Source organism: Sinocyclocheilus grahami, unplaced genomic scaffold (assembly GCF_001515645.1).
Source record: "Sinocyclocheilus grahami isolate Dianchi unplaced genomic scaffold, SAMN03320097.WGS_v1.1 scaffold2014.1, whole genome shotgun sequence".
In the NCBI taxonomy this organism is placed as follows: Eukaryota; Metazoa; Chordata; class Actinopteri; order Cypriniformes; family Cyprinidae; genus Sinocyclocheilus; species Sinocyclocheilus grahami.
Window position 1 is genome coordinate 8,390 of NW_015507193.1, and position 11,179 is coordinate 19,568.

Genomic DNA, 11,179 nt, shown 5'->3' on the forward strand with positions numbered 1-11,179 from the left:
GCCCAGCACACACACATTTTGAGTAAAATTGTTTCTTTTTTAATTACACAATCACTCCTGAAAATATGGCTTGAAATGGAGGTTTTCGTACCTATTCAATTAGTGTGAAGAACATTTCAATAATCTAAAGAACTTTTTCCAGTATACAGAACATTTAGTGTGATGAAAAAGTTCCTTGGATGTTAAAGGTTCTTCATGAAACCATCAATACCAATCATTTTTAAGAGTGACAGATGTTTAAAAAAATGAAGCTGATGAACAATGAACTAAAGGAATCAAATAAAAGGTCAAGTTTGTGAAGTATATGAAAAACAAAACATTTTTATGTAAATAGCCATTGATATTTTGTACTTTAGCAGACAAGCCAATTAAGTTAAAGTGTTGGTAAATCAAAGAACTGGTACTATGACATTTAACGCAAAAGCAATTAGCCGTCTTTGATGTGTGATTATTTCATCAAAGTGCGGTGCAATTCCGTCAAGAAAAGGTGATCACTCTGGAGCCACAGTTTGGCTCCAGGCTAAAAATATCTCATTAAACTTGTGGATCTGAAATGGAATCTGTCAAATCAATGTCATGTTATGACAGCAATAGAAAAATCATTACTGGTGATGGTCTGAGTGTGATAAGAACTGCACGTTCGACCACACTTTACACTTTAGCTGAAAGACATGCAAACACACACGCCCGTTTATTCTTGGGCTGGATTTAAGTGCTGAAGAGGTGAGTTTCTTCTTTGTACGAGGAGTTTGTGTCCAAAAAAAATGAGTAGGAGGGAATTTCTCGCAGATAACAGTATCTCATTCCTGTAACAGCGAATAACCAGAGGATGTGATTAAAATCAGACCGCAGGGGCTCCAACAACCTGTCCATATACAAGGTTAAAGGGATCTCTACAACTGTTCCTGTCACGCACACACTCACTGCGAGAGCAGGCTGCTGAGAAGAAGTGCAGTAGATATTGATTGGTGATATGGATCATCTCCCTGCACTCCTGCGTGACTCCTGTTCTCTTTCTAGCACTCAATCTATCATAACTCAGCATGTCTCCATCAGAACGTTGCTTTCTATCTGCCATTGACACCCAGAACTCTCGACATCGGCCCTGAATGTGCAGAGGTTATCTGAACAGATTCGTCCAGATCTACAGAGCAGAAACCCAGCTTTCGCTTGGGGCCTCCCTGGGCCTAAGCACACAGCAAAATATTACTTTATTGAGCAATAGTTTTGTCCTGTCTCCTAATACAAACAAATCTAAACATCCTTAAAACAAAACAACTGCATAAGAAGCATCTTAAAGGAAGAGTTTACCCCAAAATTAAAATTTGCTGAAAATGTACTCACTCTCAGGTGATCCAAGGTGTAGATGATTTGGAGAAATGTTGCATTGCATCACTTGCTCACCAGTGGATCATCTCCAGTGAATGGGTGCCGTCAGAATGAGAGTCCAAACAGCTGATAAAAACATCCCAATAATCCATAAGTAATCCACACCACTCCAGTCCATTAACGTCTAGTGAAGCAAAAAGCACCTTAATCCATCAAGACGTTTTTAACTTCAAACTGTCAAATAGTGTACAGTGGAGACTTGACTCACAATTGACTCCAATAGAATTTAGTGTTTCTATTAAGCATAAAAATACACATCCCACACAAATATTGAGTAAAATAGTTTTTAATCACATTGAATTGTTTTAGTTGAAGTTACTTAATTTGAACTTTTTTATTTTGTTTTCAGTAATGAATTATAAGTATATTCATAATCAATGCTTAATTTGTCTTATGTGATTATATTTTTCCACTCTCTTTGGCGCAGTACATTCTGGGAATGCCAGAAGTTTTAATTTATAAGTAATATCGAATTAGAAATGTAACACTTCATATACTTTCATTAAGTTTTCCGTTCTAAGCAAAATTAAAGCAAATTATTGTTTAAAGTCTATGCTTAAATGAGATTTGTTTTTAACTCAAATATCAAATGGAGTAAGAAAAATTAAACTTAATGTGTTTATGTATTTCAAGAAAAATAGAAGCTGGTTAAACATATCTGGAGAACAAATTCTTATATTCTATATTCTACATTGTACAGCATGCTTTTCTGTGTTGAATTATTACATGAATTATTAGCTGTCTTTGCCCAGATGTTATCTTTCAATATTTGCTAAATGTAAAATAGTCATAAATTTGTTTCAAAACATTAACTTCATAATTGCAATGATATGCAGTAAACTGAGATTGTGTCTATGTGTTACTTTTCAATATTGTACACACCATGCTTTTCTGTTAAAAAAAATAAATAAAAAGCAAGCAAGAAAAAATAATTAAAGGGGTCCTATTATGCTTTTTCACTTTTTGAATTTTAGTAAGTGTATAGTGTGTATGTTTGGGCATTAAAAGATCTAGAAAGTTACAAATCTGAAAGTCCACTCCAAAGTGAGATATTTCGCTTTTTAAAAATCCCTTTTCAAGAACTACAACGAACGGCTCGTTTGGACTACAGCGTTATTTTTCGGGTTTAATGACATCACAAAGCGGATCATTAGAATATCATTAAAATAAATCCGCCTAAGAAGTTGGGGGGTGGGGAGGTCGTGGTTAGAAGCTTGGTTCAGTGCATCAGACAAGACGACGACGTGCTGCTGCTGTAGCATCAAGTTTTCACCAGCTTTCACAATATGAGGACGTTCAGAGCTGGTTTCGCCAAAAAGCTTTTGATGAAAGACGGAGCAGTTCCCGCTTTGTCGGGACAATCTGCTGTATCTGCATCACAGCCTGTAAGTATGCTGCTTTATTTGTTTTTGTGTGTGTTATTTATCAAATGCACAGTGTATATGTAAATAAATATGTAAATGAGTTATAGCATGTACATTTGTCATATACAGTAACGTCCTGACACCATTTTTTAAGGAAATTATATTTTCACTTATAGGCATCCAGGCAAGTGTTTCTGGTCGCGATGTTGGAACTGAATCCACTCCCATGTTTTCTGATGTGCCATTGTCTTCAACACCAGTAAAGGGCTCAATCTTCATTCCACGTAAGAGACCTCGTCTGGTGTTGGAAGAAGAGGACACTGACTCACAATTACTTGAACAACCCCATGACTCTACATATAACATGGAGTCTGTGGTAACAGAGGAATCTGAATTGTCGTAAGTTACAAATACATGTTGCCAACATACTACAATTTTAAGTTTACATACTACAAATTTTCTGCAAAGCAATTGCCAAGACTTGCTTTCCTTTTTTTAGGTTAGGCCTCCAAGGACAGTACAGTGTTTCCAAATACATTGTGTTTGAAAGCTGCCTGCGAGAATTGTTTGATACTTGCCCATTTTGCTAGCAAGTGTTCTGTCCAGAGCAGACGAATGGGTACTTTTGTGGCATTCACTCAACTCTGCGAAAAATGTAACTACCACAGACAGTGGCAGAGCCAACCCATTATAGGAAGTACCCCTGTTGGAAATCTACAGTTGTCTGCAGCCACATATTTTACCGGTGGATCATTTGTTCAACTACAAAAGGTATCTTTTATTTTCATTGTTATCAAATGTATATGTACATTTATTTATTTATTTCTCATTATTTTGATTTTATAGATTTTCAAGGCCATGCAGCTGGAGATATTCCAGAATGACACGTTTAGGAGACATGCCAGGACCTTTTTAGAGCCTACTATCATACACAGATCAGCGAAATCTAATTCGCCAGCTACAGCAGGTGGGGAAGGTAGCAGTTGCTGGGGATATGCAAGCTGACACACCAGGTAAGCAAGTGTGACACAAAACCACCCTTAATGGTCAATGTAGTTTATCGTTTTGTACTTCTGTATGTTTTAATACATAGATTAAAGTGTAGTTTAAAAAGTTACTCAAATTATTGGTTTTGCTTGCCCAAGGACACTCTGCAAACTATGGAAGCTACACCTTAATGCTCTTGGACAGCAACACAATTTTTGATCTTCAACTCATTCAGGTGTGTTATACATTTACAAGCCTAAGACTCTTGTAAATTACTCTTTTCATTATTGTCAATTTTATATTTTAAATTATGTGTAACCATGCACAGAGCAACGAGGTAAGTGGTAGTTACCACATGGAGAAGGAGGGGTTAAAACGTTCCCTTGACAAACTGGAGTCAAATGGCTTGGCTGTGGACTATATTGTGACAAGATCGTCATCCACAAATTCAGAAATTTCTACGTGAACGGAACATCACTCAGTTTTTTGATGTATGGCATTTTGAGAAAGGTGAGTATCCATTTTTTTATATTGTCTTATTGATTGAGTAACTAAGTTCTTAAATGTAATTGTTATTGTACTAGACTGACTTGGAATAATGTGTATAAAGCTGATATATTGCTTTAACTTTCTTTCAGGTTTGACCAAGAAACTCGAAAAACTGTCACAAAGGAAGGATTGTGAAGTCCTGAAAAAGTGGTTGCGCAGCATTAAAAACCATGTGTACTGGAGTGCAAGATCTTCAACATCTGGGTCAGAGAAGGTGGCGAAGTGGACCTCAGTTCTTAATCACATTCAAAATGTACACATCCACAAAAATCTGCTCTTCCCCAAATGTACACATTCAGATACAGTATCCAGGAATGCAAAGAATTGGTTCCAATCAGGTATGCATACAAATTGGCTAACGAAATTGTTAAAATTGTGCAGGGAATGTTACTTTTTATGCATGTCATAACAGGGTCAATGGCATTTCATAAAGTAGAAAAGATTCTGAACAACAAGAGAGTTCTCAAGGATGTGGAGAAACTCAGTCACCACAACCAAACCTCATCTCTAGAGGCCTTCCACGGCCTAATCTTGCGGTTTGCGCCCAAGAATGTGGTTTTCCCATTTATGGGAATGTTGTGCAGGTAATACACTTTGAAACTAATTCAATAATATCCTAAATCAAATTGTATTACTCTCAACTACTATTATAGTAATGTGTGGATTGTTTATTGACTGCAGATTATACCTTGCAGCGATGCACTACAATGAAAATGCTGACAGAGAACAAGCCACAACATCATCTGGACAAGCTATGTACAAAGTACTTTTCCCCAAATCGAAAAAGGGTGAATGCACAGCAAAGCCAGTGAAAACTGAGCCATCATCCAGTACGTTGTAAAATAACTTTTATTTATGAATGAAGAACAATACATAAAAAATATTAATAAATGGATATATATGACAGTACTGCAATATAAATAAAAGAGGTAAACTGCTGACGTTAACTTAGTAGCACAAAATAGTGAATTGCTGTGTTCAATGTTGTTACAGACTATGTGAGTGACCTTATGAGGCTCCTGCTTAATGAGGTGTTTGAGGACCCAACACCATATGTGGAAGAGCTACAGAAAATCTCCATTCCCCCATTTCTGTCAGCAGAGTTCGACAAACCCTCAAAGGAAGAAGTCATTGCCTGCCAAGTAACTCGCTTTAGTCAAGGGGTGGCCGAAACCCCACAAACTGTCCAGTTGGATCAGGATACTCCTGGCGGATCCGGTGAACAACACAGGATGGGATGACAACCTAAACATTCCGTCCTAAGTACCCCCAGCACCAGCTGACAAAGCTGCGATAGGCCAGATACTGGTATCGCCTGTGACAACAAGACTACCATTAATGTTGTAAATAAAAACCACTTGTTTGTGCTAATGTGTATATAGATGTTTATGTAACAAATACAGAACTTTAAAGAGATGTCATGTGTCATTCATTTTTATTGCGATGTTGTGTGTTAATACTGCTTAATTTTGCTAATATTACTTTACAGTGTTTTATTTATTTACACAGCTTTATATCATAACACGTCAGGAATAATTACTCTTCCTCAGTTCTGCGCCTTACAGGCCCATAGTCTGCTCGGTAGATGTTATAAATGTTTTGTAAGGTGTAAGGATTCAGACAGTTCACTTCGAAGCCGGGATGCTGAATCATACACGTTAGAGGGTCTGGGACTTGTTTCATTCTTTTCACAACCTAAGAGGTAATATAACACACTGACTATGAATAAAGTGGTCAATTCACAATCATGTTTTGTAATACATAAAGTAATTCATAAATAACTATCAAAATTGACAGCAGTGCTTGTTTACAGTACCTTTTGAATTTCCTTGCAGCAGATGTTTTCTACCTCACTGGGCATTTTAACACAGTTATTACACATGCACCTGAATAATTATATATGTAAATAAGTATGTTACAATTATGAAAACTTTTTTTATAAACTGCTGACAGTACAATATTGGACAATGATGTAATCTGCAGAATTTACACTTCAATTATGAGACTACAGTATCAATAAGTTTAACTGTATAACATCTAAAATGTGACAATAACGTTTAACAATAACGTTACCACTCTGATACGTCTTGCAATATCCATGTGTGCAAAGGTTCCGCGCGATCCTCTTGATCAAAATTCTCGGGGTCTGAATCCGGCTCAAATTGATATGGCAATATTGACGCCATATATCAGAGTAGACGGAACTTGCTGCTTTGGCAAGGGGCGTGGCAGTACTGAAACACTGTCTAAGCTGTTCACCAATCACAACGCACTGGGACAGCTAACCAATTACATCACATTCCGTTTTTTGGAAGGCGGGCCTTCATCAAACCCAGAACTAATCAAGCCATTTATGGCAGGATGGGGAGAGAGGTATTGTAATAATGTAAATTATGTGAAAAATAATGCGTTTTTCAAACCACCAAGCATGAGAGCATGTTCTAGTACACCCCCAAAACAAAATTAGGACTTTGTAAACGAGCATAAATAGGACCCCTTTAAATGAATTATTAGTTGTCTTCACCCAGACATAATTTTTGAAAATTTCCTTTGTGTAAAATATTCATAAACTTGTTTCAGAAGCCTGAACTTCATAATTGCAATGATATGCAGCAAACTAAGAGAGAGAAAGAGTGTGTGTGTGTGTGTGTGTGTGTGTGTGTGTGTGTGTGTGTTCACAGCAGTACTGAAACACTGTCTAAGCTGTTCACCAATCACAACGCACTGGGACAGCTAACCAATTACATCACATTCCGTTTTTTGGAAGGCGGGCCTTCATCAAACCCAGAACTAATCAAGCCATTTATGGCAGGATGGGGAGAGAGGTATTGTAATAATGTAAATTATGTGAAAAATAATGCGTTTTTCAAACCACCAAGCATGAGAGCATGTTCTAGTACACCCCCAAAACAAAATTAGGACTTTGTAAACGAGCATAAATAGGACCCCTTTAAATGAATTATTAGTTGTCTTCACCCAGACATAATTTTTGAAAATTTCCTTTGTGTAAAATATTCATAAACTTGTTTCAGAAGCCTGAACTTCATAATTGCAATGATATGCAGCAAACTAAGAGAGAGAGAGAGTGTGTGTGTGTGTGTGTGTGTGTGTGTTCACATTGCTGCTTGAAGTTGCAGGTTATAAAGGCATGCGCCCCTGCAGGGACCGGTCGAGGTAAATGAATAGTGTTCTCGCACATAGTAGATATCGCTAATGTATCTGCTATTGATAGAGTGAGACAACACGAGTAGCTTCGCCTTTACTTACAGTTTTTCTCGATCGCTAACACACAATTCATGAAACAATTCACCATTTTCTCACAACTATAAACACAATCTCAAAACTATACACCAACTTGTGCAAACTTCAAACTTCCAGGTCAAAATCAAATAGTTTAGTCAAAACATGTTCTCTTTTGTCAGACTCAAACTTTGGCCTCAGATGATACACATACCTGTCAAATACACAGACTATTTTCCTGCCTAGAGAACACTAGTGAGATCAGTTCAAAACACTGTTACAAAAACCTCCTTTTAGGAAACAGGAATCCTTTAGCTAGTCAATGGCTGTTACAGTATACAACAAAAATAGAGGGATGCAGATACAGTAAAATTCAGCATTAAACTGTAAAAAGTTTATGCTGTGTAACTTTCGTTACACTACTGTAAAGAGATCTTACAGTAGATGAAAAGCACTAGAAGAGAAAAGTTCAAAAACCAAACAACAGAATATACAGTAAACACACATTGGAATATACTGTCAGTTACTGTAAATAATTTCATTCATTCATTCATTCATTCATTCATTCATTCAGCATCCTCTGCCAAATTGCATTACAGTATTGGTAGTATCCTTATTTGTTATAGCAGTTTCTAAGTCTTCTGACAAAAGACTTCTCTGCCTCCCCTAAACAGTCGTCTCTCAGTTCTGTAAAAATAGAGTACATGTAAGGACTACTTGGCTACAAATAAATTCAACAGTAATGAGTTTGAGGGTGTACAACATGTGCTACAGTATTTACTGTACATAGAATAATGAAAGTTCTCTCATCTGAAGTACTGCTGCTATGTACTGTAATTATATTGAATGTGTATTGTGTAAATAGTATTGAAACCTTTTAGATGAGCTTGTAGGCCAACGTCCCTCATGGTCAGTCCATACAGAAGAACATGGTCAACTATAGTGCTTGGTATTTCATCAGGAACAAATAAAATTTGACCTCATACCCTTTCGTTTTTATTTTCCCCTCCAATTACTCTTTGTCTCCCAATACCAGGATTGATTAATCTGTTATAATGTGTTAGCAATCGAGAAAAACTGTAATACAAAACATAAATCTGGCAGGACAGTGCCATGTGTTTTTGCTCTAGGCTATTTTGCAAAGCATATATTACCTTTAAACCATAACTGCGCGTCTCCGAGCAACACAGCGGTGTTTAGTTTCTGAATGAATGAATTCAAAGCCCCATTCATAATGTGAGCCGTTTACTTCATTCCTGAATGAATCAGCCGTTGAATGAATGACTCATAAATACATTTACCACCACCTGCTGGCAGATTAAGTTCCTAATTTAGAGTATCATTTGATTAAAATAAATAATAATAATAATATAAAACATTAAAGGGATAGTTCACCCCAAAATTTTTACTTCTGTCATCATTTACTCACCCTCTTGTCGTTTCAAACCTTTCTTTTGTGGAACATAAAAGAAGGTATTTTGAAGACTGATGGTAACAAAGCTGTTTTTGGTAATGACTTTCATTCTATGAACAAAAAATACTGAGATGTTTCTCAAATTATTTTCTTTTGTGTTCCATAGTTTATGTTAGGCTGTTGTAGCCTAAATATTGTGTAATAAATATTATGTTGAATCAAATAAAATATTTCTTTCTAAAGCTACAATTTGCAATGTGTACTTGATACTTTCTCATTTAACACTAAAAATACTTTTGACTTTTAAAAAAATAAAAGTCACATTTATTTTGCATCATGTAATTAATTAGATTAAAAAATGTTAACCGACTGACAGCCCTACTTTAAACCATTGCTACTGGCCACATATATGAGTCCATAATCCATAATAACATTTCCTCCAGTGATAAAGTCCATCTCCTCTTGTCCTCTCACATCAAAATCCACCGACATATTTGTTTGCAATGGTTTTGGACCGTTTTTCCTTGTAAACAGTGCTTGATCAGTGCATATTTCCCTCCTGATTCAGATGAGACTGAAACTTTTTCACAGGAGAAAGCAATATTATAGATAGAGGACTTATGTCAGAAGGAAACAGCGTGTGAAGTTTAATCATCTTGATGGATTTGTTTCTTACAAACAGCTTTTCACAAAATGTTAATTGATAAAACATTGCCACTACAGTGAATTTAGACATCTGTTTTCGGACATTTAAGGGCATATTAATGATCAGTGCATGATCTTAAATCTAACAAATGATCTCCCCATGCCATCAAATTAAAGTTTCTATGAGTAACCCCAGCTCAAATGAAGACAGAATCCTCCATAATGTATGTTTCCATTATCTCATCTCAAGAAATGTGTGGACACCTGCATCCAAGCAACAGCAACAAGACTGCAAACAGATAAAGACTGCAATTTACAAATTAAATACAGCTGTTGGATGTTATGGATGAGAGTGTATATAAACATTAAATCAAAAAGCATCTATTTTTACTTTGCAATTTACATGTCAGACATAGACAACAGCTGTTGTTTTATGTTTCATTTGTTAAGTGCTGCTAAAACGTCTCAGGTCTAATATCAGGGGGAAAATAAAAATAAAAAAGAAGCCTGAGTCTAATTTATTCTCCTATGTGTTTACCACTAGCCAACTCAATTTCAGTTACTGTCAATACTGACAGTTTTTGGTAAAATAGTGCCTAATCTGGAGATCTATCATTGTCAGAATTATAGAGAAGTGACATAACTGTAATAAACATCTGCATCTGATATTTTTCTCACAATCTGTCACATGAGCTCATCGAAATAAGAACAAAAGCACCACAACATAAACAAACATAACCCATCATAAAAGACTGAATTAAAATGCATTTCATGGAGGATTTGGTTTTTTAATGTTAAATCTCTTATGCTTATCAAGGCTGCATGTATTTAATGAAAAATACAGTAAAAACAGTAATATTTGAAATATTATTACAATTTAAAATAAGTTTTTTATTTGAATATATTTTGCCATTTTTTTCTGTGACGCAAAGCTGAATTTTCAGCATAATTACTCCAGTGTTCAGTGTCACATGATTCTTCATAAATCGTTCTGATATACTGATTTGCTATGCAAGACACATTTCTTATTATTATCAATGTTGAAACCAGTTGTGCTGCTTTTTTTCAGGCTTCTTTAATAGAAAGTTAAGCAACAACATTTATTTTAAACATCTTTGTAACATTTTACATGTCTTTACTGTCAAAGTATATAGCCTACCACAAACAGTAGTTTATTTTTATTCAAAATCTGTTCTGCCTCTACTTTTTTTCTAATTAATTTAAATATGGAAAATGAAATACTTCCTCTACAGTCAAAAATCTGGGTGTTATATTAGATAGCAACTTGTCTTTTGAAAATCATATTTCCCATGTTACAAAAGCGGCATTCTTCCATCTTAGAAACATTGCCAAGTTACGAAACATGATACCTGTTTCTTCATGACCTCTAGACTGGACTACTGTAATGCACTGCTAGCTGGTTGTCCTGCATCTTCAATAAACAAGCTACAGGTAGTCCAAAATGCAGCGGCTAGAGTCCTTATATATAAATAAAGGTGACTTGACTTGAAATATGGGAGAATGGTTACACAACCACTATGAACATACTCGATGTTTACTTTACGTTTGCTAAAAAAAGTTGCTGATAAGA

At 35.8% G+C, this 11,179-nt stretch overlaps 2 pseudogenes; one reads left to right on the forward strand and one right to left on the reverse strand.

Annotated features, from left to right (window-relative positions):
- Window positions 1-3,515: 3,515 nt before the first annotated feature.
- On the forward strand, window positions 3,516-5,443 carry LOC107573717 (uncharacterized; annotated as a pseudogene).
- Window positions 5,442-6,150, reverse strand: LOC107573715 (P2X purinoceptor 7-like; annotated as a pseudogene).
- Window positions 6,151-11,179: the final 5,029 nt, after the last annotated feature.